This window comes from Hordeum vulgare, chromosome 5H (genome assembly GCF_904849725.1).
Source record: "Hordeum vulgare subsp. vulgare chromosome 5H, MorexV3_pseudomolecules_assembly, whole genome shotgun sequence".
NCBI lineage: Eukaryota > Viridiplantae > Streptophyta > Magnoliopsida > Poales > Poaceae > Hordeum > Hordeum vulgare.
The window spans coordinates 568,370,474-568,392,788 of record NC_058522.1 but is presented as its reverse complement, the minus strand read 5'-3'; the positions used below and the strand labels follow the sequence as shown (position 1 = coordinate 568,392,788).

The 22,315-nt window shown below is 40.6% G+C and overlaps 2 pseudogenes; both read left to right on the top strand.

Annotated features, from left to right (window-relative positions):
* The first annotated feature begins 6,235 nt into the window (after positions 1-6,235).
* LOC123453165 lies at positions 6,236-12,559 on the top strand (annotated as a pseudogene).
* Positions 12,560-12,773: 214 nt separating this feature from the next.
* LOC123397350 lies at positions 12,774-21,177 on the top strand (annotated as a pseudogene).
* Positions 21,178-22,315: the final 1,138 nt, after the last annotated feature.

Below are 22,315 nucleotides of genomic sequence, written 5' to 3'. Positions count from 1 at the left end.
TGCCTAAACCTCCAAAATCCTTCTTCCTAGACACCAAGCCCCATTTGGCCAAATGGAATTTATGCTGATCCCCCATATTGCCCCACAAAAAATGAGCCATCTGGGAGTTAATGGCATTGATAGCCCATTTTGGGAACTTCACAAATGCCATGAGATAAGCAGGGATGCTCACTATGCAAGCACACAGCAGCACAATTTTCCCTTTGAAAGTAAGATATCTATCCAACCAACCAGAAATGCTCTTGATGATCTTATCAATCAAAGGTTGTAAGTCTTCCCTCCTCAACTTATCATAATGAAGAGGTACCCCAAGGTATTTAATAGGAAAAGATCCTATATTACAGCAAAAAATCTGGGCAAAAGACTTGGCCCTACATTCATCCACATTAATAGTAATTAGGTCACTTTTGTGAAAATTGATTTTCATACCAGAAAGATTCTCAAAACAGGACAAAATCCATTTAAAATTCTTAGCCTTTTCAACAGAATCCTCTAAAAAGAGGAGAGTATCATCTGCATATTGAAGACTAATCACCCCCCAGGAATGACATATTCAAGCAAACCAGATATTAATCCCTGAGCAGCAGCTTTGAATAACATCTTAGAAAAGACATCAACAACTAAATTAAAAAGAAGGGGAGATATTGGATCCCCTTGTTTAAGGCCTTTACCACTTACAAAATAAGGGCCTGTAGTATCATTCAATCTGACACTGAAAGTATTTCGAAATAACAGGCACTTGATCCAAGAGATCCACTTAGTACAAAACCCCCTAGATTCAAGCATATCAAAAAGAAAATCCCAACTAACTCTATCATATGCTTTTTCATAATCTAATTTGAGCACAAGCCCAGGCCTATTAGATTTTTAACCTCATGAATCACTTATTGAGCAAGGACCACAGTTTCAAGAATATATCTGCCCTTGATAAAAGCAGTTTGATTAGGGGAAATCAGCCTATTGCATATCGGAGACAATCTATTGGTAAGAATCTTAGACAAAATCTTAACCACACAGTTGCTAAGGCCGATAGGTCTAAATTTTTTCATAGTGTTAGCTTCTGGTTTCTTAGGCAGAAGAATAATTAAAGCAAAGTTTAGTCTATGCAATTCCAGATTGCCCTCCTCAAAATCTTTCACCATGGCCATAAGATCAGATTTGATCACTTCCCAAAAAGACTGGTAAAAGAGAAAGGAAAAACCATCAGGACCAGGAGCACCACTAGCATAAGAACTAAAAATAGCATCCTTAACCTCTCCCTCAGATATATGTTTTTGAAGCTCATCATTTTCACAGTCAGAAATCTTTTCCTCCTCCTGCCAAAAGGTAGGGGCCAACTGAATGTTATGTCTTTCTTCTTTAGCAAATAAGTTTTTGTAATAGGCAGTCGCAACAGGTAACATCTCCTCAGTACTAAAAACAAGACCATGATCACCCATCAACTCAGATAGATGATTTTTACGATGTCGGTAATTGGCCAAAGCATGAAAATATGCATTATTCTTGTCCCCCTCTTTAATTCTCCTATCCCTAGACCTCTGCCACAAAGCAGATTCTTCTTTTCTCATTATGACTTATAATTCAGAATTAATCTCCTTCATACGCTTCTGATCATCCTGAGAAACACAGTTAGATTCAGCAAAAACATCAAGTATATCAAATTCCTGAATCAAATCCCTCTTTTTCTTCTTGATAGCAGCTTCTCTATTCGCATTCCACCCTTTAATTTTCTTCCTCAGACGTTTGGTTTTAATAATCCAAACATCAACAGCTTTATCCCCTAAACATGGAGTATTCCAATTATTCATAACCACATCCTGAAAGTCAGGTTGGTCCAACCACCATTTCTCAAACCGAAATAGTTTAGGAGAGACAACCCTCCGAGCCAAAGTATCTAACATCAGCGGGGTGTGATCACTACCAATCCTAGGTAAAGCCCTCAGTACAGATAATGGGAAAATAGCATCCCAGGAAGGGGATGCAAACACTCTATCAATAGTAGCATAAATAGGATCATTCTGATTGTTGCACCAAGTATATTTCCTGTTTGCCACATTAATCTCCATTAGACCCCATTTATTAACCCAATCATTGAAAAGAAAGGATGTAGAATGGTTTATAACACCATTACTTTTATCCAAATCAGACCTAACCAGATTGAAATCCCCACCCAGAAGAATGGGATAAGTAGCACAACACAACACCTCGTGCAACTCAGCAATAAAATCCATTTTAAGTTCATTATAAGAGGTACCATATATAGCAACAATTTGCCACACTTTCCCATCTTGTTTGTTTTTAATAGTAGCAACCGCACAGTATCTTTTGTTGAGAAAACCAATAGCATCAAATAAATCATTATTAATGCCCACAAGGACACCCCCAACCGTTTTAATTGCAGGTAACCGATGCCAAGAAAAATTCCTACTACCAGCAATTGTATTTAAGGTGTTACTATCAATAACCTCTCTCTTGGTTTCAAAGAAACCAACCAAATCTACCAAATTTTTACAAACAAAATCCCTTAGACGCTGTATTTTACCAGGTTGCCCCAAACCCCTAATATTCCAGAAGGCACCAATCATGATATCTTGAAGGGGTGAGACAGGCTACAAAGCCTCTTATGCTGTAGTAAATTCGGACAGATAGCATCTAGATCATCAGCGTCAACTGATCTAGAAGTATTAGTCGAATCTGAAATTTTTTCCTTTCCACGAACAGGAGTGTATAAGTCCACAAGCAAAACAGTTTCAGGATTTTGATCAGCAAAATCTAAGCATCTAATCTGTTCTCTCAGAATAAGATCCTGAATAATATCACTCTGTTCTTCACCATTTTGCCCCTGTTGAGAGCACCTTGTCTTTTGGTTTTTCTAACATGTGACTTTACTACGATGATTTTGGAGGATCGGAGCAATTGCTGGTGAACTCATGAGCATAAATGATGTACAATGCGTGATCACATGATCAAGTATGGTAAGCAATTGTAAATCACATTTTGTGTACAAAGGCATGCGCTATACATTTGGTATGCATGTGTCGGCCAAGTTTCACTGACTAGCTTGGTTCAAAAGGAAAATTTCATATACCCATGTGAGGATGACATCATGTGGAGATGACCATCTAGGCTGAGAAGGTCAAGCTTTCGATAGACTTCAATGAATGAACATGTACTTGAAGCTTGAAGGTCCATTTAGGAATGATTGTCACATTTGAAGATGGTATACAAGACAATGCTCCCCCCATAAAATATTATGAGGAGATAATTTAAGACTTTACAAGTGGCCATGATCAAGAGAGGGTTCCAACCTTAGGCAAGCATTAACATCATCATCAATCTCAAGTGAAATGCTCAAGGTAAATGTATACCTTAGAGAAACTCTAGCCGATTCGTCATATGGGCGAATGCCATGTGTCACATGGAGCGCGCTCCATATGGATATGGAGGCTGCGACGACTGTCCTCAAACAAAAATTCACAATAAGGTGGACTCCATATTTACCATGCAAGTAGGACCCACATGTCATTGGGTCATAGTTTTTTGTCCCACAAAATAAAAAAATTCAGGCGAACAAAGTTGATTCCATGGATGGGACAGAAAATTCACACGAACACAATTGATTTCGTTTCAAATGGGGACGGAAAATTTGCCGCACTATAACTTACATTCATATAACACCTAAATAAAATAAATATATACTAATGATAACTATAGTTACGATCACAACCACGACTATTAGTTCCGCTCACCACCACCAACACGACTACAACCAACACAAACACAATGGTAGAACGCATGGGATGCGACAATGTTGGAGTGGATGGCATGGAAATGTGCATCGACATCTTTGTCCTAGCCCGATCATTCGTCCACAACAACATGCGCGGGGGCCCAAATTTGCACCTACATCTGCACAACTTCCTCCAGGGCCAGGTTCATCTCTGCCCACAAGGGGGCCAGGCAGAGGAGTCGTGGGGTACTCCTCCTCTTCATCCCCAAAATTAAAGATAAGGGGAGCTTCACATTCACCGTTAACAATGAAGTGGGTTAAGGGGATGGGAGGCACTAAAGAGAGGATTGAAGCGAGAAAGGGGAAGGCAACAACCTCTCATAGGCTAGCATAAGCGCCATTATGGAGGAAGTTGGGGAGTCGGCATGCATGAGATGGAGGACGGTCAAAGGGTGCGTCTCCTAGTAAGAACATTGCCACAACCTACTTGCACGCCTTCATCTGTCCAAACTCCCACACATGATCACACGACACCTCCTATCATGCTCACACGCAAGCCACGAGATGATGGCGCTTGGTGTCCATCCAACGAAGCGCCACGCGAATCCGATGGAACATGCGTGGCATTAATGGTCGGCTCTCCATCGCTGGTGGTGTATGGGAGGTTGGGCTATTTTAATTCTTAGGCACGACAAGGAGTTGAAACTTTCCTCCCGCCTATGGTTGGGTACAGAGCGAGCTACATTTTGGACCTTGCTAGCCTCCAAATATGAAGACTGCGAGGCTGTATATGACGCGCTCCATAAATTATGGCGATCGGGAGCCATATGACGACTCTCCTAAAGTGTCATTTTGGCCCAAAATCACAGTATTGTCGGTTTTATGCTGTCAGTGCCACATGGAGATTCTGTTAGAGGTATTCTTAGTTAGGGTTTTCTAGATTTAACGGACTCAACATGTTTGGTGGGAGATTAGATTATAGACTTGATGGTCGTACTATCAAGAGGGGCTAACAAACGAGTAGCTCGATTAGGTAGTATTTACATTATTCAAACCTTTTCATGTGTTGCCTCCTTTTTCGTTGATCTTGGGTGATTCTTTATGAATGTGTTTGGGTGCCTGCATCAATTTTTCTTTCTTTATATCTGTGGCTCAACACGGACTGACTGAGTAAAAACATGCAGTACACCATGTTTTGCACTGCGTTTGTCTGCCCTCATCCTCCTGAGCCTTGCTGAGGAGAAACAAATGCACGTCACTTTGGTTGCAAGCATGTCCTCCTCAAATGCAATGCCACTCTTTGGTTACGTGAGCATGGATGTTAATCCCACCTCTTGTTAATGTAGCCGAACGAGGAGGCTCGTGTTTTGGCTCCCGGATCCATTTGCACCTCGATGAGCAATAACAAACTACTCCTTTTGGAACGGAGCGAGTACGTTGTTTTTTCACTTGTTTTTTCCTTTTTTCTTTCTTCGTTATATTTTTGGTTTCTTTCTTGATTTTCTTCATATTGTTTTCTTTCGTCATATTGTTTCTTTACATGGTAATATATTTCCAAATTAATTGTTTAAAAAAGTGTTCGCTTTTTCATAATTGATTGTTTTTCAAAGAGGAGTCATTTTTTTAAGTACTCAGAATTTTCAAAAAGTGTTCGCTTTTTCATAATTGATTGTTTTTCAAAGAGAAGTCATTTTTTAAAGTACTCAGAATTTTCAAAAAGTGTTCATACTTTATAAAATGTGCGGACATTTCCATATTTTTTACATCTTCAATATTTGTTTGCCCCAATAAAATGTTTTCGGAGTTCAATGCTTCGGTGTTTTCCAAAACATAAATAATTTACAAAATTGCAAAAAGTTTACTTGAAAATGTGTCACAGTTTTTTAAAATTAGAATCATTACTCATATCATGTGAATAATTATTTAATTTCCAGACATTTTTGGATTTTTTTTAAAAATAACGGACTATCTTTAAAAAGTGTGATTTTTTTAAAAAATTCCAATTTTTTTTAAAAACACAAAGGGAAATTGAATTTGTCCCAAAATAGAAAGCAGTAACATTTTTTAGAAATGTGCGAACGGTTTTTAAACTTCACGAATGCTTGTTATGGCATAGTTTGCTGACCCAAATTCTCGTATGTGAGACCATCAGATTATCCCGGTCGGGATTGTAGTATTTCCGGTGTGTCAAACTGGTCTAGGTTTTAAAATAGACCGGAATTACAAGTTCAGCGTGTCAATTTTTGGGATTCAAAGTTCAAGATTTGATTGAACTTTCGTGTACAATCAATTTTAAGGTTTGTTTTGAACTTTTTCCTATATACTCTGTATATAACTTCCAGACAGTCAGAAGCAATATAATAATCCTAATTTAATCCTGCTCGGCACGCATATGTCCAGGCCAAAATTCCGATGCGGCCGAACCGGCCGAGAGGCCGGAGGAAGACTGCTAAAGAAAAAAAAACCAAATAGGCCCGATACGAACGAGCCCGTCCGGCCCGGCGGTACGCAGTAAACCCTCGCCCGTCTTCGCCGACACCACCTCACATCGCCATGGCCGGCGGCGGCGACCGCCCGGGCGCCAAAAAGCGGAAGCGCGAGGCGTCGCCGTCCAAGCGGGCCAAGGGGAAAGAAGCCCAACGGAGCCAAGGTGAAGCGGCAGCCCGTCACCGCCGTGGACGAGCGAGTCGCAGCCGAGGTACGTACGGACATGGTTGGAGCACGGGAATTGGTTTAGTGTATGGTCTGGCTTGAGCTTGAGCTGAAACAGGAAATGTCATTGACTCTCTGTGGCAGGAAACGCCCGACTTCGATTACAACCTCGTCAAGGTAATTTCTTTTTTTTGCTTTCATCATGTTTCCAGCAGCATCAACAAATTCCTGTATGTGATGCCATAATTTGATCCCGGTAGAAAATTTGCAACTCCTGCTTCTGCTTGAATCGCCACCTCTGTCTGTTTATCATGATTCAGTACCACATATATTATGGGCAACTCTAAGTTTGATTCCTCACGGCACCTGAATTTTAACAGGAACTCAGAGTGCTATGTCAAAGGGTGAGATGCCGTGGTCTGAGCGGCAAGGTTAGATCCAAGTAAGTGTCACTATCAAAGTCTGAGTTAAGACATATGTTCTACTTCTTATGTACATGGATTTGTCATCTGCGCAGGCTAATTACCGAGGCTCTCCGTAAAATAGATGGGAAATATGTGGAAATGTCTGGATCCCCTGTAACCGCATGTGTTCTTCAAGTAAGCTGACGATATTCATTCTTTATGAACTCGTTGCATATGGTGTTTTGGTACTTATTCTGATAGCCACCATTTTTTTGTCAGTTATGTGTGAAGTGGTGCTCAGAGTCAGAGAGGGATCCTATTTTTCTTGCCCTGCAGCCACATTTGCTCCATCTTTCTCGCAATAATAAATACACTGGTTTCCTTGTGAATTCTATCATAAAACGGGGTAAATTTCTCTATCATTCGCTAAAAACTCATATGGGTTCATATGTGAGAATGTTGCTTGTTTGTTCGAGGTACCCTTAGCTTTCACTAACGTACCTCTTGTTTGTGGCTGCAGCCAGTCAAGAACAGTTTGTCTTGTTGTCTCTTCCCTTCATGGTCATGTTGCTTCTCTACTTCGTCACACGATAGGAGCATCAGGTATGTGTTGCTATTTGTTATTGTCATATAATGGGTAGGAACTCGTCATCTATAGGAGCAGCAGGAGTTAACGGTTGAATGCCATTGTCCGCATGCGTTTCTATTTGCTAAGCAAGTAAAGGGGTACATGGTAATCTCACATTGAGATGTATTCTTTCTTGCAGTTGTTGACTGCGCCTTTCATCAGGCGACGCGGCCCCAGAAAAGAAGTTTGTTGTTGGAGTTGTACTCCACTGAGCTTCAGCTGTCCAAGGACCTGGCTCAAGAAAAACCATGCAGGCTCAGGTTGGCACGCTATAATGTCTTAGTCATACATCTTCTTTGAGGTTTCCTCTTAACTTTGTTACTTCTCTGTACAAAACTTAAACTTGGGCGGAGGGAAACATTATTGTAGTCATCCAATTATCCTGCCATAGGTGGCTGCAGTTATTTACTTAGTTCAATATCCTAAAATTCAACTTCCTTTTTCAGTGTGTTAAATATAATTTCCAAGCTTGGACTACAGAAATCATCTGTCCTGCAGCATATGACTACTGTTATCCAGCCTGTTCTGGAAAAGGGTATTGTTCAGTATTCCATAGCACACATGGTCATATTGGAGTACTTAACAATTGCGGATAAGGTAAATGTGTTTTATTGTCGTGATTGGCTTATCTTTATAAGAAAGCTCTCCTTTTTTGGTGAGATGTTTCTTCAGCTTATCACACTATCTAATATATGCATGTGTTTCGTAGACATCAGCCTTGGATGTGATTCGTCAGTTAATCCCCCATCTTACTCGAGGGTCATCTTTCCTAGATGAAGATGTGATTGGTCAATTAATTCCCCATCTTACACCAATGAAATCAAAAGCGAAGAAGAAAAGATCTTCAGAACCACTTCTCATTCGGATCATGCAGACGAAGGAAGGATTAAAATTAGGGCTTGCTTGCCTCAAGCATGGTCTTGCGAAGGTAATTTTTTTTTTCTCTTTCCGTTTTCTTATTGTATCTTAAGAGACAGATTTTAGAGCGATCCCTTTGTTTAACTTTTCCCACTCATCTGTTTTATCCGATGTTTATTTATTAACTTCTGTAGATTCCAGAGACACTGAATAGTCATGCAAATTGAACTGTGCATTAGTTAGTGCCTCACGCTGCATATTCAGTAGTATTTTCCTTCTCGCTTATTCCAGTGTGCTTTTGCCATTTAACACGGCAATGCATTTCAGGATAGGAAGAGGATTATCAAAAGCTTGAAGGGGCATATTATGAAGCTTGCTCTCGATGATTATGGATGCCTTGTAAGTGATGTCTATATATGTAATATATTTTAGTGTTTAAATAGGATCGTACTGTGTGAATTCTATGCTTTAACCTATACAAACATTCTCCCAGTGCACAGTAACTTCCAGATGGTTTTATGCTTCGAAGCAATTAGTCCTCAACTGAACTAACATGTCTTTTTTCCTCCAGTTCGTTATTTGTCTTCTCTCCATTGTTGATAACACAGAACTTGTTATTGAGGTTAGCCAGCACCAATCATTTGCTTGAAGCAAGTGTTATGCTGCCATTATAAGCAATCTGAAGAAGTGAAGAGACAATGTTTATAGCTTGCTTTCAATATTTATAGGTTGTAGTTGATGAGCTGAAAAAGCAGTTAAAGGAACTCATATTTGACAAGGTAAAAGGAATTCCAAGCTTCTGATGTGCTTATTTTTACTTGTTAATTATGTTCACATGAGACTATTTATGATGGAGCTACTTGTTGGAACAGAACGGGAGACGCCCACTGCTGCAGCTATTTCACCCACTTTGCTCACGTTATATGACTCCGCGTGAATTGTTTTATCTGAATTACAACGTGCCTTCCCTTGTTTCAAAGGCAAGTTACCTATTGTATTAACTCTTAAGTACTTTGAAGAGAAACAGCCCCCCCCCCCCCCCCCCCCCCCCCCTGAAATTTGTTTTTGTTTGTTTGTTTCAGGTTAACTTGGATAGTGAGTTGGATGATGTGGCTGCCAAAGCATATGGGGGTTCAGAAGACACACTGGTTGCATCTGATAGCAAGAAGGACCCGATTAAATGGCGGCAGGAACTGTTGGTGAGAAGCGAGCTTTATGAGGTGATACTCAAAACATGTATTTAACTTTTGATTTATTTATTAAATGGCATTTCTCTTGGAAAAATGTACTTCTCCCCTCAAGAGATCTACATTTATTCTCATAGCAGTGTAATATATACTATCATTTAAGGGTGACCATTTGTCAAAGAATACCTAGTCGCAACATTACTAAGCTCCCATCAGTCACGTAACACCCCTGATACCAACATAACTATGCTTTCAGTCATGTAACCCCTAATCCCAGCAATAATGCAGGTGTCCTTTTTTCCTTTGCAGGTTCTCATTGAGACTTGCATTGAAAATGTTGGAGAGTTACTTCGAACAAACTTTGGCAAAGATGTACTATATGAGGTAACCTCCTTTGTCTATGGTCTACGGTTAATACAAATGAGTAATCAACTATGGAAGAGCGTCAGGATTGCACATTTTTTGCTTTACAAGAGGTACTGCTGTTTCGCTTATGGAGGTTCTGAATTGCCATTTTCCAAGGTAGCTGTAGGTGGAAAAAATAACTTCTTGGAGGGAGTCACTGACAGGATCCACGTACTTCACAATGCTATAGCTTGTGACGCAGCGCGCCCGAGGACAGATTATGTTGATGAGCACGCCTTTGATGACTACCCTAGCCACTTAATCAGAAGAATTATACTTGATTGTCCTGCATTTGCTGCTACCCTCTGGAAAAAAGCCCTCAAAGGGAAATGCAAGTTATATGCAGAAGGATTCAGGTACCTCAAAATGACTCATCATCGATATGTCAGTTCTTTAATCTGTTCCATCAAATTTGTGAACCATGCAAATGCAACAACAACAAAAAAGCCTTTCAGTCCCAAACAATTAGGGGTAGTCTAGTGTTGAAACCCATACGATGTCGAAACCAAGTCATGGTTCTGACACGTGAACCATGCAAATGCGATGAATAAAATTTTAACTGTTGGTTGCAATTTACATAGCACACTGCACTGCTTATGTGCTATTTTGAAGGAAAAACAAAGGAATCATGTGCTGATATTCCTTTGAACTTGTTGGTTGCTGCAGCTCCAGGGTGGTGGCTGCATATTTGGAATCTCCAGATTCCAGGGTGAAGGATCTTGCAAAATACGAGTTGCAACCGCTCATCGATGGTGGCATACTGAAGCCCCAGGTACATGAAGCAGAGGAGAAGTGAGTTTTCTCGCCATCGCCAGGGTTGTACTTGAGGCTTATGTTGAATTTTCTCATTATCTGGCCAAAATATGGTTAATAAATATTTTACAGTCATTGGCGAGGCTTGCGTGACGGGGCGTACGCTTTGACCGGCTTAAGGTGAGCTACGAGCGCCTGTATTGCCATAATTGGGCAATCGCAAGCTCATGTGGCTCACATCTAGCAAAGAACTCACGAGTAGGTTAGAGCATTAGTGTCTAGTCTACTTTCGAATTTATTGTGGTGCGAGGTTCCTGTTTAAGTAGTTTATTGCTTTCTCTGATGAATAATAGGAGGTTATTCTTTCATTTGTGGGTTTTAGGAGCATCCTATGCGTATATATGAAGACCGAAATTGGAAGAAATAGATGCGTTCGAGTCAATATTTGTGATCTGACAAAGCTTTAAATTGTTTGTTTGACTAATGGTACTTGAAACTTGAAAGTAAGATGTAGATAAGTACACTTGCGGTTGTAGATGTACCATGTGTTTGGTGTTTGCCTAATGTTTCAGTTGTTTCCACATATGGTATCGAAATAAATGACCTTTCTCAAGTCGCAAGTATATATGTATAATCCTTCTACGGATGACATGGCAAACTTCAGCTTCCTAAAGAGCACATCTTTCTTGCTTGATATTTATATACAGAATTGTTGGAGAATCACAAAATTTCCATCATGTGTGAGCCTATGTTTATGTGGATACATCTTTTGTCATGCATATACACATTCACATATTAGAGATACATCTATTAGATGGTCACACCGGTAATATGGGGCTGATTTGTGACTAATTCAACATGTACTGCCATTCATGTTATGCAGTAAGGTACAATTAATTTCGGAACACCAATACACCACCATACTTGACATCACTCCATAATATTTCTTAGGGCCATTCATCTATGTTTACCATTTTAGTAGCAATGATTGGGTTTCCAGTATGAAAATCTGCCTATATGATTTCTGATGTATTAGGTTGCATAAGTATACCTTCAGGTCTTGGTAAACGGGATTTCATTGAACATTCACCTTCTCTTGCGTGACTGTTGGCTTATTTCATTTTGTATTCAGTAAAATCAGAAGATTTAGTTTCCAAGTCCATCAGCTCCATAAGTTCCAGGTCCTTGAATCTAGATTTTTTTGATTTTTTTTGTATCCATCCTTTGTAAAGCTGCAACTCTAGAATTTCTTTGTTCTGAATTTGGCCCACGCGGCCAACCCAGTGGGCCACGCGTTTGCCCAGGTGGTGGCTTGGATCTGAATTAGACTGACAAAAATAAAAAGGAGCAGTTTAGATTGCTAAATTGTGTGCATGCATGTTGTTGTATCGCCGGGAAATGGCCTTTACCTTTAGCTTTTGTCTGCTAACAATTCATTTGTTAGCTTGTGATGCTTTGTACCTTCTGATTTGAAATTTTCCTAATCTAGCTTGAGGGATACTGACCAGGAACTGAAATCTCGACAGAAGGTAACATGATGTGGTGAGATTTGTTGCAGGAGAATACCGAGAACATATATGTAGTTGTGAATCACTTATTTGTGCCATTCTTAAGCAAATTTGGGATCTGTCCACTTTCTAGATTCAAGTGTTGCTATTTCATCAATTGCAACAATCAGCTGGAAAGATCATAGCAAGTCTGAAAGTTATATCAGTATGACCTGATGGCTTATAGGCAAGTCTAATGACCACTTCTGGAGGTGATCAAGGGTTCACATTAGTTTTTTGTTGGAAGTTTTAAGTATATTGATATTGTTCGTTCAGAAATTAGTTTGTACCGGTTGATAAGGATGATGTTCTTTCCAAGAAATTGTGAGACGATTGTTGTATGCATGCTTATTTGGTATCTACAAGAAGATCAGACCTGAATGTTTGAAATGAAACACATCGCTGATATACAAACTTATTTGTTCTTAGCCAGGCTCTTTGGGGACCATGTTTCTGTCCAACGACACGTTGCTCACTTCATACCCATGTGGATGATCATGATCCTGACCCATGTATTCTCCTCGCATGGGGTTACTCTCTGTTATTTATTAAAAAATACAGTTGCTGACATAGTTGTTCCATCCTTAGTAGTTTTGAGTTGTTCAGACTATGGCCGTGGCCATGAAGAGTTCATTCCCCTTAATCATTGTTGTGATAACAAGAGTGGGGAAGCATGATGGCGGCACAAGTGTATGCGGTAACCTTAGTGGGAATGCGTACTTTATTTGGCTTCGCCCACACGAGATCATATACAAGTGGCTTAGTGATACAAACAGAGAGCCATGTTTATCATGTGTTGTTAGCATCATACTTGTGGTGATGACTCTAGTTTCCCCGAGAACTTTTACTACTCAAGCACCGTTTCTTCCACTGTAGTCTCTTTATTTTAACGTCTTTTATCTCTTGTTTGTAGTTTAGATAAACACTATTCTTTTATTTGTTTTCCTAGCAACTTACTAAGGTAACCTATTTTCAAACTACGTTTTGGGTGCATACGTAACTACATTAGTGATATCATGGTTATGGGGTTTGTAATTCCTTCCTATTAGTTACTTGTGGGCTCGACACTTCACTTATCACGAAAGTGCTACAACACCCCTGTGCACTTGAGGCCACCACCTTGCTTGATGCTTATATAGGACTTGGTGTTAGCACTGAATCGTAGTCATGGATCCTCTGGTTCCCGTAGGTCAACAGTGAAGCATCCCTTGATTATGAGCTTGGTACTCTCATTAGTCCGAGGCTACGAGGCTTTAAGCAAATGACAAATGGCCTATTTTTTTTCCCTTTGAGAAGGAATTACTTTATTTAACTTTCAACATCCACATTAAGATGATGCACCTAGCCAGCACACAACTTGTTTGTTACAAAGTTCATGGAACATAAAGGTTTACAACCAATGTTTCATCCCCTAGGAAAGGATGTTAAGTAGAACTCACACCGCACTATCCAAATGTCATGTTGCATTGTGTGAACCAATGCCTTCTTTGAGCCGCATGAGACCCGCTTAATGGTCTCCCCTTCATGGATTTTGAGATGGACATAGTTCCACATGGAACAAATATCATGACAATATTTGGCAAAAGAAAAGCCCTTCTGGTAGTTCCCCAATAATTTTTTTACAACAATATTTAGAAAAATGACATTGGAACCAGTCCCTTGAGCGAAAATGCAGGTGAGTTTTGGATTTGGAAGGTCAAAAATAATAAGTTTCATCAGTACTATAGAACTAATTAAATAACCATGTATTGCTACAAAATATGAGATAAGATATATGACATACTCCCCCTATACAGGAATATAAGATCGTTTAGATAACTAATATAGTGATCCGAACGATTTTATATTTCTTTACGGAGGGAGTACATGTTGTTGAATGAACTCATATCCTTTATTTTGATGAGACATTTGCTATCCAGTGTTGCCCCCTTTCGCCATTTTGTGTCGCTTCTCAAATTCAAGCGATTATCCATCGATGTTCCATTCAATTTCGACGATAGTATGAAAGTACTTGGCCAATGTCATAAAACTCGGACCAGAACCCCCCCTCCCCCCAGACTATTAAGCTCATGTCATCCAACATGAACATAATATTATAGAATCACAATAGTAGAGTTGACATTAGCTATGAACATTTCCAGTTAGTAATAAAGAAGATATTTTGAAATTCACGAACATTTTTGAATTCACAATTTTTTAATTCTTGAATAGTTTTTGAATTCATGCACATTTTCCAAATTCATATTTTTTATTTTACAAATATTTTTGCAATTTCACTTTTTTTTCGAAATCATGATCACTTTTTAAAAATTGCGAACATTTAATCAAGAACATTTTTTGAAATTCATGAACATTTTTTTTAGAATCGCGAACATTTTTCAACTTTTTTTAAATGACAAACAGTTTTGAATTCATGATTGTTTTTGGGTCCTTATATTCACAACACATGTGGCACAATGAACACCCGACCACACGATTCTGTGTGGCATGCTGAGAAGGCAACCCACATGACCCTGTGTGAGCGAATATTAGAACTGCTCACACGTCCGGGCATAAATACTTCGGGCCACATACTGAACCAACAACAACTACTCACTCCATCCTGCATGTGTGGCATGAAGCAATTTCGCCCTGATATTTTTTATGGCAACTTTAGTTGTAAAGCATGACAACTTCTCTGTTTTGAATGACAAGTTTTGATTTTTTTTTGGGTTTCATTTTTTCTTGGATGTCAATTTTAGTTGTAAAAATATCAAGACGGTGTTACTTTGTGCCGCATGCGGGGCACTTATCATTTGGGTTGCCATGTATAATTAACAGTAGTTACCATGTATGATCAAAACATACTTGTCATGTGTGATTAATTAGTTCCCACGGATGGTCAAATTATAGTTGTCATGTATGATCAAACATAGTTGTCATGTATGGTTAATTAGTTGCCACGTGTAATCAAACGAGTAAATAGCATAAAACTACTAGTTTATAGGCTATGGTTTCAAAAATCTACCGATTTTTAATTTTTTTCAGATAACTACCAAACGCATGGTCGACTGTTTTAGAAAACCCAAAATCTTAGTTGTTAAAAAATTAAACAGGTTTGTGACAGGTCGGGCCCGCACCTAAACAATTTGTCTAGTTAACGTGTGTTTGACCGTTAACTGACATGTTGGACATACGGCGGAGATGAACTATCAGGTGTCACTGAATTATTAGAAAAATCAATAGCGGAGAAGAAAAGATCTTCAGAGCCACTTCTCATTCAGAGTATGCAGACCAAGGAAGGATTAAAATTAGGGATTGCTTGCCACAGGCATGGCCTTGCGGAGGTACATTGTCTGTTTTTCTCTCTCTTTCCGTTTTCTTATTGTATCTTAAGAGACTGATTTCCGAGCGATCATTTGGTTTAACTTTGCCCACTCATCTGTTTTATCCGATGTTTATTTATTAACTTCTGTAGATTCCAGAGACACTAAATAGTCATGCAAATTGAATTGTGCATTAGTTAGTGCCTCATGCTGCATATTCAGTACTATATTCCTTCTTGCTTATTTCCAGTGTGCTTTTGCCATTTAACACGGTAATACATTTCAGGATAGAAAGATGGTTATCAAAAGCTTGAAGGGGCAGATTATGAAGCTTGCTCTCACTGATTATGGATGCCTTGTAAGTGATGTCTATATATGTAATATATTTTAGTGTTTAAATAGTACTCCCTCTGTCTTAAAATAACTGTCTTAACTTTGTACTATCTCTAGTATAAAATTGTACTAAACTTAAGACACTTATTTTAGGACGGAGGGAGTATCTTTTAGTATAATCTTGATTAGGTTTACAAAGTTGTGATACATGTGTTGGTTTTTAGTAGTATATGTGTCCGGGTCAAGCTGAGTTTGGTAATTGTGATCAACATTGCCGGGTCATTAGATTAGGAAAGTAACATAGTTGAGTCCGGTTAGAGCAAGTACAATAGTATAGGCAGCTGCTGGCTATAAGCCATTGCCATGTCATCTATAGTCCATCTTATAGCCAACATGTATAATAGTTCATTGCAAAAGTGTATTACTTCTTTATTATATGGTTCATCTTTCATACTCACAAAATGCCTAGGAGCACGTGCTAGAGATGGCTCTTAGCTAAGAGCCCGCTTACCTTCTCTCTCCTCTTCTCTTTCCTCTAACTAAACAAAAATATATTAGTTTATTCTTTATAGCCAGCTGACTTATCTCTATTGTACTTGCTCTTAGGAGTCTGGTCATTGTGGTCGAGTAGGACTAGTTTGGGTCGGCTAGGCGTTGATCCTGGAGGCAACACACACACACACACACATGCACCAAGGTAGGGTGAAGTTTTGTATCGAGGTGAGAAAACATAAAATAATAGAGAGAAGAATTAGGGCACGACAAGGGCCCTTGGCTACATGTTTTTTGTGTGTGCGTGTTCGTCGTGATTTGATGTGATTTGATGTGATTCGAGTTTCAACAATTGGTATCAGAGCAAGGTCGAGGTGAAGTTGTGCTTGCCCCGGGGTGGCGACCCGCTAGCGCCTCGGGGCGGGCCATGAAGTCGTTGGGTGGAGCAGCGACAAGGAGGATCTGGCGATTGTCGTTCGGCGGAGCGGCATGGAGGGAGACGACAGGCTGTCGTCAACAAGGCGGTGGAAGAAGATTATTGACGGGAGCGGTGGTGCCGGGGTTCGGTGCCGGTATGTCGTCAAGATCGTCGTCTCCAGGAGATATATGAGTCAAGGAGTCGTGTGAGTTCACACGTGCTCGTCTCTTTGAGGAGATGTTGAAGATGAAGCTCAAGTCGTCTATGTGTCTCGACGGGAGGATCAAGTTCAAGTATGTGGGGGCGGTAAACCAGTGAAGGTGAGTCTCTTCAATGAGGCCATGTCTCTACATGAGGCTGGAGTGGGAGGTGTAGTCCACGGGGTGGTGTGATCCATAAGGAGCCGGCATGTATCTCGTTAGGGTGGACGGTGTAGTCCATCGGGTGGTATATTCCACGGGATACTGGCGAGGCTGGGTGGTCTAAGGCATAGTTGAGGTGATCTGTAAAATTGCCATGTTAAAATCGGAGGAGAGATTGTTGCGATCAATGAAGCCTATCAATTTAACTTGTTGTGTTGCGGGATCGATGAGTCGACATGGAGTAGATCATCAACGAGCCAAGACGGGAGAAGAGCGGAAGACAATGTCAAGATTAGGGAGAAATTGTTAGTATAATCTTGATTAGGTTTACAAAGTTGTGATATATGTGTTGGTTTTTAGTAGTATGGTCAAGCTGATTTTGGTAATTGTGATCAACATTGTCGTCATTAGATTAGGAAAGTAACATAGTTGAGTCCGGTTAGGAGTCTGGTCATTGTGTTCGAGTAGGACTAGTTTCGGTCGGCTAGGCATTGATCCTGGAGGCAGCATATATATATATGCATCAAGGTAGCATGAAGTTTTGTATCGAGTTGAGAAAACAGAAAATATAGAGGGAAGAATTAGGGCACGACAAGGGCCCTTGGCTACATGTTTTTTATGTGTGCGTGTTCGTCGTGATTTGATGTGATCGATCCTGTGAGCCGAGTTCCAACAGTATCGTACCATGAATTCTATGCTTTAACCTATGCAAACATTCTCCCAGTGGACAGTAAATTCAGATGGTTTTATGCTTCTAAGCGATTAATCATCAACTGAACTAACATGTCTTTTTTTCTTCCTCCGGTTCGTTATTTGTCTTCTCTCCATTGTTGATAACACAGAACTTGTTATTGAGGTTAGTCAGCACCAATTGTTTGCTTGAAGCAAGCGTTATGCCGCCATTACGAGTAATCTGAAGAGACAATGCTTATAGCTTGCTTTCAATATTTATAGGTTGTAATTGGTGAGCTGACAAAGCAGTTAAAGGAACTCATATTTGACAAGGTAAAAGGAATTCCAAGCTTCTGATGTGCTTATTTTTATTTGTTAGTTATATGCGCATGAAATATTTATGATGGAGCTCCTTGTTGGAACAGAACGGGAGACACCCATTGCTGCAGCTATTTCACCCACTTTGTTCACGTTATCTGACTCTGGGCGAATTGTTTTATCTGAACTAGAACGTGCCTTCCCTTGTTTCAAAGGCAAGTTACCTATACTATTAACTCTTAAGTACTTTGAAGAGGCCCCCCCCCCCCCCCCCCCCCCCCAAATTTGCATTTTTTGTTACAGGTTAACTTGGGTAGTAAGTTGGATGATGTAGCTGACAAAGAACGTGGACACAATGGTTGCATCTGATAGCAAGGAAGACCCTATTAAACGGCGGCAGGAACTGTTGGTGAGAAGCGAGCTTTATGAGGTGATACCGAAAACATGTACTCTGAAGCTGCAACTATTAATTTGGATCGGAAGGAGTATTTAAATTTTTATTTATTTATTCAACGGCATTTCTCTTGGAGCATGTACTTCTCCCCATCAAGAGATCTACATTTATCCTCGCAGCAGTGTATTTTATATAACATCCCTAGTCGCATCATTACCATGCTCCCATCAGTCACATAACACCCCTGATCCCAACATAACTATGCTTTCAGTCATGTAAGCCTAATCCCAGCAAGAATGCAGGTGTTCTTTTTTTCCTTTGCAGGTTCTCATCGAGACTTGCATTGAAAATGTTGGACAGTTACTTCGAGCAAACTTAATTTGGCAAAGATGTACTATACGAGATAATATTCTTTGTTTTTGGTCTACGCTTAATACAAATGACTCTTAATACAAATGAGGAATCGACTATTGAAGAGCATCATGATTGCACATATTTTTGCTTCATAAGAGGTGTACTGCTGTTATGCCTATGGAGGTTCTGTATCGCCATTTCCAAGGTTGCTGTAGGTGGAAAAAATAACTTCTTGGAGGGGGTCACTGACAGGATCCACGTACTTCACAATGCCATAGCTTCTGACGCATCGCGCCCTAGGACAGATGATGGTGATGAGCACGCCTTTGATAACTACCACTCCAGCCGCATAATCAGAAGAATGATACTTGATTGTCCTGCATTTGCTGCTATCCTCTGGAAAAAAGCCCTCAAAGGGAAATGCAAGTTATATGCAGATGGATTCAGGTACCTCAAAATGACTCATCATCAATATGTGAGTTCTTCAATCTGTTCATCAAATTTGCGAACCATGCAAATGCAACAATGAGAACAAAGCCTTTCAGTCCCAAACAAGTAGGGGTATGCTAGTGTTGAAACTCATAAGATGTCGAAACCAAGTCATGGTTCTGGCACATGAACCATGCAAATGCGATGAATAAAATTTCAACTATTGGTTGCAATTTACATACTACTCCCTCCGTCCCAAAATAAGTGACTCAAAAATGACTCAACTTTGTACTAAAGTTAGTGTAAATTGAAGTCACTTATTTTGGGACGGAGGGAGTACATTGCACTGCTTAGGTGGTATTTTGAAGGACAAACAAAGGAATCATGCGCTGATATTCTTTTGAATTTGTTGGTTGCTGCAGCTCCATGGTGGTGGCTGCATATCTGGAATCCCCTGATTCCAGGATGAAGGATCTTGCGAAATCCAAGTTGCAACCGCTCATCGATGGTGGCATACTGAAGCCCCAGGACCATAAAGCAGAGGACGAGAAGTGAGTTTTCTCGCCATCGCCAGCGCCAGGGTCGTACTTGAAGCGTATTTTCAATTTTGTCACTCTTCTAGCCGAAATATAGCTAACACACTTTTTACGGTCACTCATTGGTGACGCTTGCGTACGCTTTGACCGGCTTAAGGTGAGCTACGAGCGCCCGTGTTACAATAATTGGGCAATGGCAACCTCATGTGGCTCGCATCTAGCAAAGAACATACGAGTAGGTTATGGCATTAGTGTCTAGTCCACTTCCGGATATATTGTGGGGCAAGGTGCCTATTTAAGTACTACTAGTTTATTGCTATCTCTGATAAGGAGGTTAGTCTTTCATTTAGGGGTTTCCATAATTGGGCAATGGAACCTCATGTGGCTCGCAATTGGCAATGAACTTTAACCTTGTTGCCATATTTTCAGGTCTGCCGTGGAGTGTAGTTCCAACGAGTCGTCGGAGCTAAGTGATACAGATACAGCCACAGGCGACTATGCTAAAAAAGCATACACGGATTTGAAGTCTGGTAAGCTTGTGGCAAGGTTTGGCACCGACAGGTTTAGATGCCCGTTCTGCCCCAGGAAGAAGAAGCTGGACTACAGTTACAAGCAGCTGATTGAGCATGTCATTGTCGTGGGTCAGTGGGTGCATCCAACCGTCCTTGGAACGTGAAGGCAAACCACCGGGCCCTGGCTAATCATCTCGAGACCGACCCTGCTGATGCAGCAGCTTCATCCTCAATGCCTTTACGACAAGCTGAGGCACTGTTCCTCTCACGAAAAAAAAGAAGTCAAGCTGGGGCAAGATCTGTTAGCATTAATCCCGTAGGATTCATATGAGTGGATCTTATGCCTAGTAATTAGACCACCTAAACAATATAAGTGAGAGAAAGATTGGTTCTTACCACCAATGGTTGAGGCCATTGGTGTAGGCGATGCGATGTCCCGTGCCTGCTCGATGCAGGCGTGATGCAGGCTCGGGGTAGACGGTCGTGGCGGGAAGCGGTGTCCCTTCGGGCGCCACCGGCACTGCCCTGGAACAGGGGCAGAGCTTGGTGATGGTCTTCCCGTCGTGCAGCGCTCCCCCAGATCGGTTAGGGTTTTAGGGATGTAGGGAGCAGTAGTAAACCATACGTGAATTAGATCTCGCACGCAGGTGTCGCCTGCTCCCCACCCTTTTATGTGCGCTGGCGACAGGGGATCAAAACCACGTTGGTTAGGGTGCCCCCGATCAGGGCGCTTCTGTTGTGACGAGGGAACGTTCGTTGGATCGTGGCCCTCTCTTTTACGTTACTTTGCGTTTATCCTTTGGCCTTTTTTCTTTCTTTCTTTTCTCTACAGCCCGTTGGGCCTTAGATCAAATACCAACAAGATCTACCTGCAAACTAAGCAGATAAGTTGCCGCCTATCTTTGCCCCCCTACTACCCCTCTCCATGCAACTTGCTCTAATTCTGAATCTTGCGGTTTCGCCATGGACGAATCGTCAAGCTCTGATGTTTCACTATTGTTTTCTTTCCCTTTCGGTATTGATGCATACATGAATGGTGATGCTGCGAGTTATTACAGCAAGCATGGGATTTGCAACAGGGACGCGTTCATGGCCCTCATGCTGCTCACCATCTCTGATATTATGCTTACAATGGTTAATCACCAAAAATAAATGGTCCCTTTGGTGTTCATGACACGTGGTGTGCAATGTGGAGATGGACTGTAATTATGCCAAGGGAGTAATTTTTGAGCGAGGGAGAGCAATATGACTAACATGTAAAACTTGATGCACTTGGAAATGAGAATCTGGCCGAGTTCTGTAAAGGTGCGCTACCTCTTGGGGGCACCATTATTCATAATCATAACTATTAGGTTATTTATCATTCATCCCAATCATAACTCTATTTTGGTGCAGCCTAAATACTTCAATACCGAAGCCCACAAAAATAGAAAAATAGGTTTTGGCCCAACATCATATAATTCATACTTGAACTCAGAGCCTAATACAACTCATCTCTACTCCCCATAAATACTACTTCATTCCATGTCTAAACAAATGGCGGCACTCCCATTAAAAAAATTATGAAGTTGTTCCTCTGCTTCATCGACGCAGCTATGTGTTTAATGTAAGGGGTGCTCCTATTTGCCGCCCGCAGGCGGCTGAAGGAGCGCGAATACGGGTCGGCCCAGTCGCAGACGTGAATGAAATATTAGCAAAAAATGGAAGGGAAAATGTGGAGTCAATCCTCCAACCTTGCGATCGACAGCAGTGTTCCTAGCCAGTTGACCTAGCAAGTGCTTGTTGCCAAATTGCAGCGCTAAACTTAAAAATACTAGGTATAGCGGCATATTCGGGTTTTCTTCAACATTTCTAGGAAATATGTGAACATATTTTTCCAAAAAACGCAAATGATGTTTGAAAACCATGAAGAATTTTAGAAATTCGAACAAGCTATTAAAACATGAACAATTTTTGAAAAACATGAACACAAATTTGAAATTCTGAACATTTTTTTACATACAATGAACAATTTTTAAATATACAT